Raw genomic sequence first — 11,154 nt, forward strand, 5'->3', positions numbered from 1 at the left:
GATTTTTGCTGCGTGTAGTACGGAATGTAACGACTAGAGGGAAAAAAAGTATTTCTGGTATGTGAGAGGGACTAAATCTTTCTTTTCCCTGTATGTTCACACGGCCAGTACAAGAACTACAGCAGATGAAAAAAAACGTTAAAAATTATTTAACAACATACACAGAAGATGACTTGCATTTATCAAACGGTTCTTTTAAAATTCGAGAAACTCTCCCTGATGCAAACAGACGCATCAAACATTATCTCCGACACTCTATTTATTTTTATAGTTACAACATCTCGTTTACAGTCATTTCATGCTGTATATAGCACTGATTGTTTTTTCTTGCAAGATTAAGAGCAGAGTTTCCAACTGTCATCCTCAAGGTCACAGGCCTGGCAGAAAATTCTTCTCTCATTTTTTGCAAGCTGTAAAGTAATAAAATGACCCCAAAACCAAACCAGACAATCGCGCTTAGGTTCAAGAAAGTAAGGGAGTATCTGTTCTGTGACAATTTCTTCTGCAAGACGGAAAGTATTAGCAAAATCAGAGGTGGGAACTTGCAGCCTGAGTGACGGCCGTACATCAACGGCTGCCACAGGTGGCATGAAGAACCCAAGTGACCGAATGCTGAAGCGATGGGTGCTGCGGTCTGTGACGCACAGTTAACGGGAGTTCAAATAATGCAGGTTCTGAAAGGTTTGCAAAGCATTGCCTATTTCCTATCTGTAAATCCAGCATTTCCAGCGTGTGAAATCCAAACACCGATTGCGGGCGCTTCAGTAACAATCACTCCAAATTGAAGAAGGCACACTGAGCCTTGTATGGCCACAGACCTTTAGCTGAGACCAGACAACAATAATCTAGTCTCTAAAGTATGCAAAAAGCATGAGAGAGCATCAGGCTGACTGGCTGCGTGTCAAGTCCTACTTGTAAAAGGTATGACTTAAAATGGAAAGCCTGTGTGACAGTTTATGCTAACTGAGTGTGTATAGCCTGCGCGGAGAGTTATTTTCCACCTATTCGTGAATACACAAGCGAGGAAATTTGGCTTCAAGCACAGAGGGGTGCAGGCAGTTCTTTTGTTTAGTCAAATAAATATTTTTCCGATGGATGTTTAACTAGTTCTAATTTATGGGGAACAGATGGCTTTTCTTCATTAGTAATTGTTTTTCCAGAACATAACTCTGTATTAAAATTTGTGAGGATTCACGGGCTCTTTTGCCATAGGTAAAGCTCTTTCTTGAAACCACTTGATTTTTTTTTTTTTTTCAAATGAAAAACTGAGGCAACTTCCTCAAACCTCCGAAACCTGTTACTTTATTATATTCTGTTTTTCCTTAGAGGCAACGGCTGCTAATCGTGTTGTTCCCTGGAAGGAAAATCCTTAAGTGTTTATCAGATGCAGGCGTAATACAAGTTCACTGAAACTGCCGCTGCTTTTAAGTCAGGTAAGATGCGACGGCATCACATCCAGATGTCAGATGCCAGTCCTGAAAACTCTTCTGAATCCGCCTGTGTTCAAAATTAAGTGTTCAGGATTTTCTGATAATGAAAGAGTTGTATTCTTGTTTTGGGAGGAGTGAGCAGTTTCATGCTTATGTCTCCACCCTTGTCCCACTAAAACGGGCGCCGTACCCCTTGCTGTAGGAGCAAGGACAGGAACCGAGGCCTCTCACACTATAAATGCTCCTGCCGGAAGCGTATCTTTAAGTTCTGTTTAAAGCAGATTAAGTATTTCGAGCAATAGGAGCGACACCAGGGAGTTTTTAACCTTAATAACTGATAGGCTGATCTGACAAGGCTTTCACAGCCGAAGTCGCTGTTGTGTACGCCTTCACAGATACAGCGCCCGTCTCGTTATGCAAACATACCTACAGCTGGACTAGCATTTTCCTTTTATGACACATTTAGAGCTCTCTACAGTCCTTTAAGGTATATTCATACAAATCTGCGGAGGAAGTTCTCTGAGACACAAGTATTTGAAATACCAGTGTCTAGTTATGTTGACTTGGAGCTGGAAATTTTAAAGGTCCAGAATTCAGTGATCACAGCATTTTTTCCCACTGACAGAGGCACATTTTTAGGTACCAGCTTCCAAAGTTAGGTGTGCAGGTCTTCCTCTTACTAGGAAAAAAACCAAACCCAAACAGATTTGCATCTTTCTTTTGTTTAGGCACCGAGGTAAGTAATACATTGATTAACTTGTCAACAAACTCCTCTGCCATGTGTCGCTGTCTTGTACGCAGCACACACAAATTGTCCCGGTGCCTCACGAGAAGCTGCTCCGTGTCTCTCCTTTCGCGATCCATGCATTGGGCCGTGACCTTTCTCTTCTAAATTTCTTTATTCACGTTACAGGCACCACCTCTGCGTACAGGTTTTGAAGTGGTCGGTGCCCCGTTGCCAGTGCTAACCGTCAAAGGGCACGAGAGCCAGGCTCGCGCTGGCGCGAGCGGGAGCATGGCTGCGGTCCAGCTCTGCCTGCTGTGTGCTGGCTCCGTATGGTTCGGGTTGCTCTTTTTGAAGGGACTGAGACGCTGGCTGTGTTTCTTGCTTCTCTCCTCACCCTGCTGGAGGCCCCAGAGCCCCTGTTTGTTAGCCTTTTTTTTTTTTTTTTTTCGTTTGCTTTGAGACCGTGGATGTACTGTAAAACTGTGTTCGTTACCTGGATTTTTCATTACCTGGCTTACCTGTTGGTACAAAATCTATCAATACGGAGGGGGAACGGGGCTGGAAGGGCAGCGAGTGGTTAGCTGTTACTTCAAACAGGAAAATAATTAAAACAAACCCTTCAGCAGCAGGGTGATCTGCGAGAGGCAGAGCACCCTGTTACCAGATGTGATTGCAGGGGCAGTTTTTCTTTTTGAGTGCCTTTCGTTCTTGGAAGAGCCTGTGCTTTATCCCAGGAGACTACAGAGTCCTTTTTATGCAGCTGAACATCTTTGTACAGATGTCTTACAGATAGGAAACTGTATCCTGTTTTACAGGTAGGGACCTGAGGGGCGAAGAGAGAGTCCAATTTTTAAAAAAATTGTAAGGGATTTTAAAAAAATTAGTAATATAATACTCTAAAAGATGCCATAAAGAGGAAACGTGCTACTCGAAGGGTATAGCTCAACAGGAAAACTCTGCTACGTGATGCTGCGTGAAGTGTCCAGCTACGTTAGCGTTGCTGATTTCAGTGCACTCACTGAGGCACGTAATTACTCCAGGAAATAACATTTCAGTATTTCACAATCAGCATTTCTCTGTGTTTACTCCTCACATCATTCTGTTTCTATTTCTTCTGGTCTTCCAGACCGGACTTTGAGCCCTTGCTGTAGTGCTGCTGAAGGCAAGAGTTTCTCCTGCAGCTCAAAGGCAAAACTTGTTGCTGCCCTTATCATTTTTCAGCCGTCGGACAATTGTCACCTGTGAGGAATGGGGGGGTAGGGGCACAGACATGAAAATTTTTTCTTTTAATGCAGACAGACTGATGAAAGATAAATTTGGTGCTCTTGGGTTTGTGGGTTGGGGTTTGTTTGAGGGGGTTTTTGAGGGGGGGTGGTTTTTTATTTGGTTTTTTGTTTTGTTTGTTTGGGGGTTTTGAGGTAAAGCTGAGTTTATACAAGTATAAAGCTGGGCAGGCCACATAATGGATATTGCTACGGCCTCCAGCCAGAGCTGGAGGAGCCATCAGTCAGTTTTAACCTGATGAAGGGCAGAGATGGATATAAATCCCCCTCTCCAACAAGATGTAAACATTTTTCTTTTAGACTGCTTGCTTTTTCCTTTGTCAAACTTGTAGAACAAAGGGAGCCATTTGAAGGAGAAACGTCTGGACCATGAGTGCTTAGTTTTTTCATGGGGTTTGTTCTGATCAGCCGGGGCTTGGTACCGGAAGACTAGTCTTTGTTATGCAGCCTCTCGGTAGCGCTAGTTTCACGTAGAGGAGAGCTGAAATGCAGTGAAATTACAGCCTTGATTTCCCGTATTTACTGACATTCCCTACAAAGTCGTTGCCCCCAAATACAAGGGTATTAATTACAGCTAGAGAGAAGCGTGGTGACTCCAAGGTCGAGAGATGAGAGCGCGTATCTGGAGTTTCCGTCACAACTGATTATGCTGATGTAACTATTAAAAGTTACAGGGCTGTATTTCTTACGTGGACGCTTGCTTCCAATTAAAGAAAACGCCTGTGCTGTAAGAACTCAAGAATAGATTCCAATTTTTATCTTTAACTTAATTTCTTAATGCCTTTCTCACGTGAATGCTCACGTATTCATTTTCTGGGCAAATGCGGTTTGTGCATTTGTTGGATGAATTTAAGACTGCGTGTGTACTTACCTGATGCCTTTAGGGGCAAGCCTTGCCTGCAGCTCAAGATAAAGCGAGCCTCAGAGTCTTGTCTTATTTTCTTCCTCTTTGGTGCATCTCTTTTCCCTCTCTCATTTACTGCCTGTCTGTATGGGGGCGCTTCAGACGGTTAATCTAGTCAGGTGAATTGAACACTGATTACTCAGACCAAAACGGACAGTACGGGTGCACTCATTCGAGAACCGAGGCATTTTGAAGCGAGCTACACTGCAGAAACAAAAGCTCCTTGAATTCTGATGAGGGCACTCACATTGCAGTGAGAGACGTGGAAGGACTTCAATTAAAAGTTAAATTCAAGTTCTTTTTCCCAAGTGACTCTTTGCAAACACAAAGGACTCGGTTCTCTTAACTCCAGCATCGTGATAGAAGAATGAATCCACGCCCTTTACTCTTCACCCCAGTACTAATCTCTCTTGTAGCAGAATAATATGCACAATTTCCCTTATAGAAAATACCCTCCGTTTTCACCGGTAACCTTGCTGCTTTAGTTGTGTTTCCGTGCTATCATTGGTATTCTCTGCCCGCCTGCCTTATTGCTCTCCTATTTATGTTTTCGTTATTTACTATGGCTTGCGTATGCTGGTAGATGGAGTACTACTTCTTGACGCAAGTCTTTTATGATGTTTATTGATGAGACGCTTGTGAGAACAGTCTCATTGTATCCTGTTCAGTTACCACTTGTGTTTTGTGTTAATGTGCTGCTTTTCAGAGGCCTTTTCTGTAGGCTGCATAAAACGAGACTCCCAGCTGAGAGCGGTTCAGAACATCTCCTCTTGGCATAGCAGCAGCCTTGCTATTTTGTCTAAGTGAGATGCAGTGAATGTGCTGAGGCCTACGTGAGTCAGTGCACCCGAAGCTACGCCAGCTTGGGGCGAAGATCGCGAGGGGTGCCAGGTGCACGCTTCCACAGGAATGTACCTATATAGCATATTTATCTAGGGGGAGATTCTCCTATCAGCCATGTGGTTTTGAGATCGTTACTTTTCTTCCATTCTTTTTGAAGCTCTTGATGTGCACCATGACTAGGAGGAGGAAGGAGAGTAGCTTTCAGACTGCTCTTTCCTCTGTATGTAGCCGATACATTTCTATTCAAAGCCGAGGCTGCATTCAGTGTACTGAGGTGTTGGAAGATGCAGAAATAAGGAAGGAAGTGATGATAAGCTACTCAGAAAATAAGGGACTCAGAAAATTGTCTTCCATTTCTGGGAAATGGTGGCTTTCTTTTATAATCCCAGGCGAGTCAGATTGGTTTGACGTTAGATATCCCATGAAAATCACAGCAGGCTTGAAGGGAAGAGAGGAAAGTATTACAGCCATAATATCCTTAAGCTGGCATAAATCTACCGCAACCTGAGACGCTTTGCCCCGAGTTGTGTACGTCGTCTTTGATGCATTTTCTTCCTGGACCATCTAGACTACGTAGACTCACCCCAAAGGAGTGACATTCTCTGTCTCACTTGGGTGAAGAATAATACCACTTAATGTTCCCTTGCCAGCCTTGGCTTCAGGCTGTAGCTTTTGATCTGTAATTTCGTACAACACCTTGAAGAAGGAGGCCGTGATCTCATTTGTGGCCCCTCCGCAGCCCAAAGAGGGAAATTTATAGAACTGCTGTACAAGGAAGAAAATGTTAATTTAACAACTTTTAGGTAGCGTGTCTGCCTGGTGCAAGGGGCTGGTCTGGAGCTGCCGGAACAGCAATTGAGACACAAACCAGAGCGTTATTTGTTGGTCACAGAACGTTCGGTGCTTCGCAGCACCCAGCTGAGTCTCAATGACGACGTGGCGCGAGAGAAGCGGCGGCTCCCCCTGCTCTCCTCCCCGCCCTGCCTTGCTGGTTCGAGTTCTTTGGCAGCCTGTACGAATGGCCAAATGCATTTTCATCACTTGTGAAAATGCCTTACTATCAGTCTGCACCCACCATCTGTCACGAAATTTCAGCGAATAAACATACTGCATTTGGCAAACAGGCTTTAAAAGCAGCGAAAAACAAAGGGCTCAAGTGCCACAATGCGATTTCTGATTTTTAGGGAATGAAACGTTGTATTTTGCAGACACACATAACAATCTCAAATAGCTAAGCTGCAGAAAAGTGGCTGATGGAATATATAGAAATGTATTTAGTGCAAATTTTCAAGCACTTAGGGCAATTAGGGGTGTGTCTCTCTACCCAAAGTTTCGCCTCTAAAGACAAATTTATTGACTGCAGAGCAAGTGTGTGCCCCTTCAGTCTTTCCCGGTAAGGAAAACAGCGTTTTGTGACATGGGAGAAAGTGAGAGTTGATTTTTTTTTTTGAAGAGTACCCAAATGAGTGAAGGCTGAGGTCAGGTCTGCAGTGGCAAGCTTTCCTGCCAGCCGCTGTCAAGTGACAATATTGGCGGCTGCAGCGTCGCTGGAATACACATCTTTTGCCTGTTTCTGCCAGCGTCATGAACTTCTCACCAAGATGTTTTATATCTGCAGAAGGCGTAGGCATGCACTGGAGAGAGCCCAGGGCTTTCACCTGTTGACATCGCTATCGCGCTGGCGCTTTGCCTGCGGAAGCCTGGCTATCGAAGGGCTGTGGCGCTCGGGGAAGAAATCCAAGCGGTAGAAGAGTGAGCGTCGCTGCTCGAGCGAGGAAGACCCTACAGCAAATGCAGACCATCCATGTTACGAGAGCTTCGTAAGACCCGTTAATACAATTGCACTGCATGCCTTGGGCATCTCGCATGTAATTTTGGACGGTAAAGATCTGTTTCAGGGGATGCTTCCTTACCAGGAGACACAGGGCGTTGCAGGATGGAGCATCAAAAGTGCTCAGGCTCCAGGCTCGTGCAGATGGCTCCTTCTTTGGAATCATCCTATGGCTTATTTACTTGTATTACTGACAGCTGTTCTCTTCTGCAAGTATGATATCCTGGCCTGATATTCTGGCCAAATTCTAACTGTAATCCTTACAGCCTGCTTGACTTAAAATAGCCCATACATTAAAATATGTCATTTCTCTTCTAACTGGTGGTGGTGTTTTAAAACAATTTCCATTTTTCACCCCAAGTATGGCTCTTTCAGCTTTGACTGTTGCTCTATTTCTAGCTTGTTAAAGTACTTGGAAGGCATTAAGCATCGCACGCAGAAGACAAGCTATTATAAATATTTAGCTAGTAAAAGCATTTGTGATTTTTTTTTTAACTTCAAAGTTAGAATTAAATGTGCTACTTGTAAAGAATCTTGTATTTTTTGTGGAAAGTTACCTAAGTAAATCTTTCACAGTAGTTTGTGACTTTTGACGTTGTGCCAAAATACATCCTACCCCAGTACCACTGGGATCCAGAAGCTAGACAAAGTGTCAGAGAGGCTAAAACACAGCCTGGTGCTGGCATATCCCTAAAAGACTCCGACAGCATGAGGCGTCTCCGAGTGCTGTTCAGAATGGTGGTGCTTGTCTGTTCCTTCCTGCAGACCCTCTCAGCTGTCATCCTGTAACCTTCCAGGGGACGGGGGGTGCAGCTCTGACCCTCCTCCCAGCCCTCCTGTTGGGCCCCTACAGGACCTAGGTTTTCAGGGTGAGAGCCCTCAGTTGCTGTGGCACGGGAAACACGAATTCCTCTTCTGCCTTAGCAGCCTCGTTTCAATGGGAAAACAGCAAGGCCTGCTCAGTTCTTTAAAGGGCGGTTGAAGAGCTTACCCTGGGGTGGGGGGCAACAGTACTTGAGGCTGAAGCTGGGTAAGCAGGACCCTGCAGAACAGAAGGACTTAACTTCAGCAGGGAGCTTAGCTCAAGGAGTCACCCAGACATTTGGCATTTTCTTCTCTTTCCTGACTAGCTTTAAACAGCTCCCTTTCTCACGTTTGAACCCCCCTTTCCTAAAGCACGGTGCCCTCTCCAGGCTTTGTTTTGCACCCTGGGCAGATGCCTGCAGCATCCGTGCCTGGTTATGTCCAGCCATCAGACTTCCCAAGTGCCGGGAGGGTGTTCCTGGCTCCTCCTGTCAGTCCATTCAAGTATTTGTATACGCAGAATGTAGGACACTGTGGGCTGGGTTTTGCAGTTTTGACCCAACTCTGAAGTACGCAGTGTGACATAGCGATCTCGTTTTTCAGTTGCTTCAATTGATTTTTGACCCAAATGGGTCAAGTCCGGCGGGGTTCCTATTTAGTACTTGAATTGTGTGTTTCCTGTTAGTCTGTGATTTCTTTTCAAGACCACGCCAGCCTCGCGTCTGGTAGTGTACCATTTGCACTCTGTTTTTTTTATTTTCAAAAAATAGCCATATAAACAGAAATAGTTGAGTGGTGCCGGTTGGAGAGGATCAATCAGTAAAACAGTTTTCTTTTTTTCTCAGGAAAGAAGAGGTGGAGTCCGTGGCTGTGTTTTCCTTTCTGTGAGAAGCTCTGGGCGATCCCCCGACGGCTGAATAGCCTCTCCAGGCCTTGCTCTTAGGCTGTAAAATAGGAGCATCGGTACATCTTTTCCTCATAGAAGCATTTTCTGGATAAAATTGCGAGGTACTTAAGTGCAACAGTACCGGAGTTTGCACAATAACGGGTTAAATGTTTCTTCATTATTTGATTAATAGCCTATTAACACAGCTGGACAAATAAGTGAAAGTACATTTTGTCTCTGTTTTAAGAAAATGGACAATTTTATCTATTCTTATCTTAACAGAGTATTTTAGCGAAGAGGTTTGAAGAAATCTGTGGCAAAGAATGCTTGTGAAACAGCTAATCTTAGATAAATAAAAGTTGAAGTATTGAAAGAAGGCAAATGTTGAAGTCTAAGACAAAACTATTTTCAAAAGGAGCCTGGTTTCACTCACATGAGCTATTTATCAAGTGCTCTGCAAGGATAGGGTTTCAAAAAAATGTAAATGGCTCAGAGTATTTAGGCCAAAAACTTATTGCAGAAAATTACTTAGAGAATATTAGTAAATGTGAGAATTGGAAAGTGTTCAATGGCAATTCATAGACAAAGTATTTTTTCCTAATATGCTTGTCCCCTGGATTGTCAGTTCCATGTCGAAATGTTACCTTTTCCTTGTAGTCAGGCTCAAAGATGGGGGGAAGGGAAGTCTGAAGGGAAGGTGTTCAAGATCATCTTTATCTTGAGAATCTGGAAAAGCTCCACTATAAAAGCCTTCCCTGCTTTTCAGAGCAGGCTTAGACTCAAACCAACATACCCAGGATGGCGTGAGCGCTGCTCAGTCTCGAAGCCGTCCTTATCTGCTTCCCCGTGGGTGCTAAAGGCACCACAAGCCGCTGGAGAAAGCATTACATGTTTTCATCATGTGTTTTTATTTTAATTGGACTGGATTTACGCTGTGTCTAGATGTGCTTTCAAGAAGCTGTGGCTTTCATATTTTTTCGTTGAGACTGACCAGATAATTTATAGCTCCTAGGGCTGATGACTTAGCACTTTCCAAGTCCGATCTGGAGCCAGGCACTGCGGTAATTATTTTGCAGTTGATTTCGAAGGGACCTTTGGAAGCTCCTCTTGGGATGGTGAGGCTCAGGGGCAGCCCAGCAGAGGCACTGACAAAACAGCCAAGGGGGTCACGGGCAGTTCATGCAAACTCCGAATCTCACCGCTGCCCTTCTTTTCCAGCAGAAGCTTCCAGTCCATGATGAAAGTGCCTGATGTTCCTCTGTAGAAAACAGCAGAACTAGAGCACGTATATCTGGTTTGCTGAAAAGATGTGCTAAAATCATTGCAACTTAATCCATCGCCTTTTGCTGCTCCTTCCAACAACTGAAGATCCGTAATCACGTTATTCAACAGCTTGAGGATCTCTAAATCTGCTTTTCACTTTAAGTGCCACTTCTTGATTATTCTGTTACGCTCAAAAGGCAAACTGAGATGAGATTTATTTCAGAAAGGAACAAAGGTAAAATAACAAGGGAGTCAAGCTACTGCCCAAACTCGGGGGCATATGGAAACCGCGTGCTAAGTGTGGTGTTATACCTGCCTAGATTTTCCCTGGATCTGTGTATTGCCCTTTGTATATCGGGAGAAGATGGAAACAAGGGAGAAGCCGTTTCTAGCCGTACTTGCATAGAGGATGTAGTTGCCTGCCTTTCTGCCTCTGCTGTTTCATTATAGTCCATGGTAGTTCTGCCAGTTGAATCTGTCCCGTAGGTCTCTCCAGTCATTTCATGGGAATGTTATTTCTTCTACAACCTGACAGCTTTTAAAGTAACAGTTAAAGCAAAACTTTTCTCTAATTAGACAGAACAGGAGCCACTGCCCTCCCTCCTCTTTCTTCAAGTCCCTTAAAAGTCAGCTCCCACACAGAGTTAATGCCCCGCTGACCCGTGTGCACCTGCCCCTCGAGTACGCTACCATTCAGTAGGGGCAACAGGTTTCCAAGTACTGTGTGCGCACTACTCAGCGTGTCATCATGACTGATGGAGTTCTTCAAGTGTTCTTAAAAGCTCCAGCCCTCCAGAGCTGCTCAAACATCACTGAGGTTACCTACCACAGAGTCACGCCAGAAACCGGGCATTGGCATGAGATCGTAACGTGGAACAGCACCTGCAGAAAAAATCCGAGATGCACATTAAGGTCATAGATTATGGGGAAGGCTTAGAGCAACAGCCTCACAAATACTCTAAACCAGTGTATGTATATGCATTATATATATGCAGCAAGACTGAAATAATCTTTGGCAGAGCCTCGGCGTAAGGATCTCTCCAGTGGGTCCTGAGCTGCGTGAAATGCTGCAGAAGCTGATGGTGCCTCTTACATTTGAAACAGGTCTCTCAAAATGCCAGCTGCTGTTTCATGCACTTTAGGGTAACGCAGGGACTGCAAATGAAACTGTGATTGAAAAAGT

General features: G+C 44.4%; 1 long non-coding RNA gene across 1 annotated transcript; it reads left to right on the forward strand.

Moving 5' to 3' along the window:
• Window positions 1–113: 113 nt before the first annotated feature.
• On the forward strand, window positions 114–9,326 carry LOC135315623 (uncharacterized). The gene is made up of 3 exons (XR_010375108.1): window positions 114–921; window positions 1,327–1,433; window positions 8,668–9,326. It is a non-coding gene; the product is annotated as an uncharacterized LOC135315623 (long non-coding RNA).
• Window positions 9,327–11,154: the final 1,828 nt, after the last annotated feature.

This window comes from Phalacrocorax carbo, chromosome 13 (assembly GCF_963921805.1).
Source record: "Phalacrocorax carbo chromosome 13, bPhaCar2.1, whole genome shotgun sequence".
In the NCBI taxonomy this organism is placed as follows: Eukaryota; Metazoa; Chordata; class Aves; order Suliformes; family Phalacrocoracidae; genus Phalacrocorax; species Phalacrocorax carbo.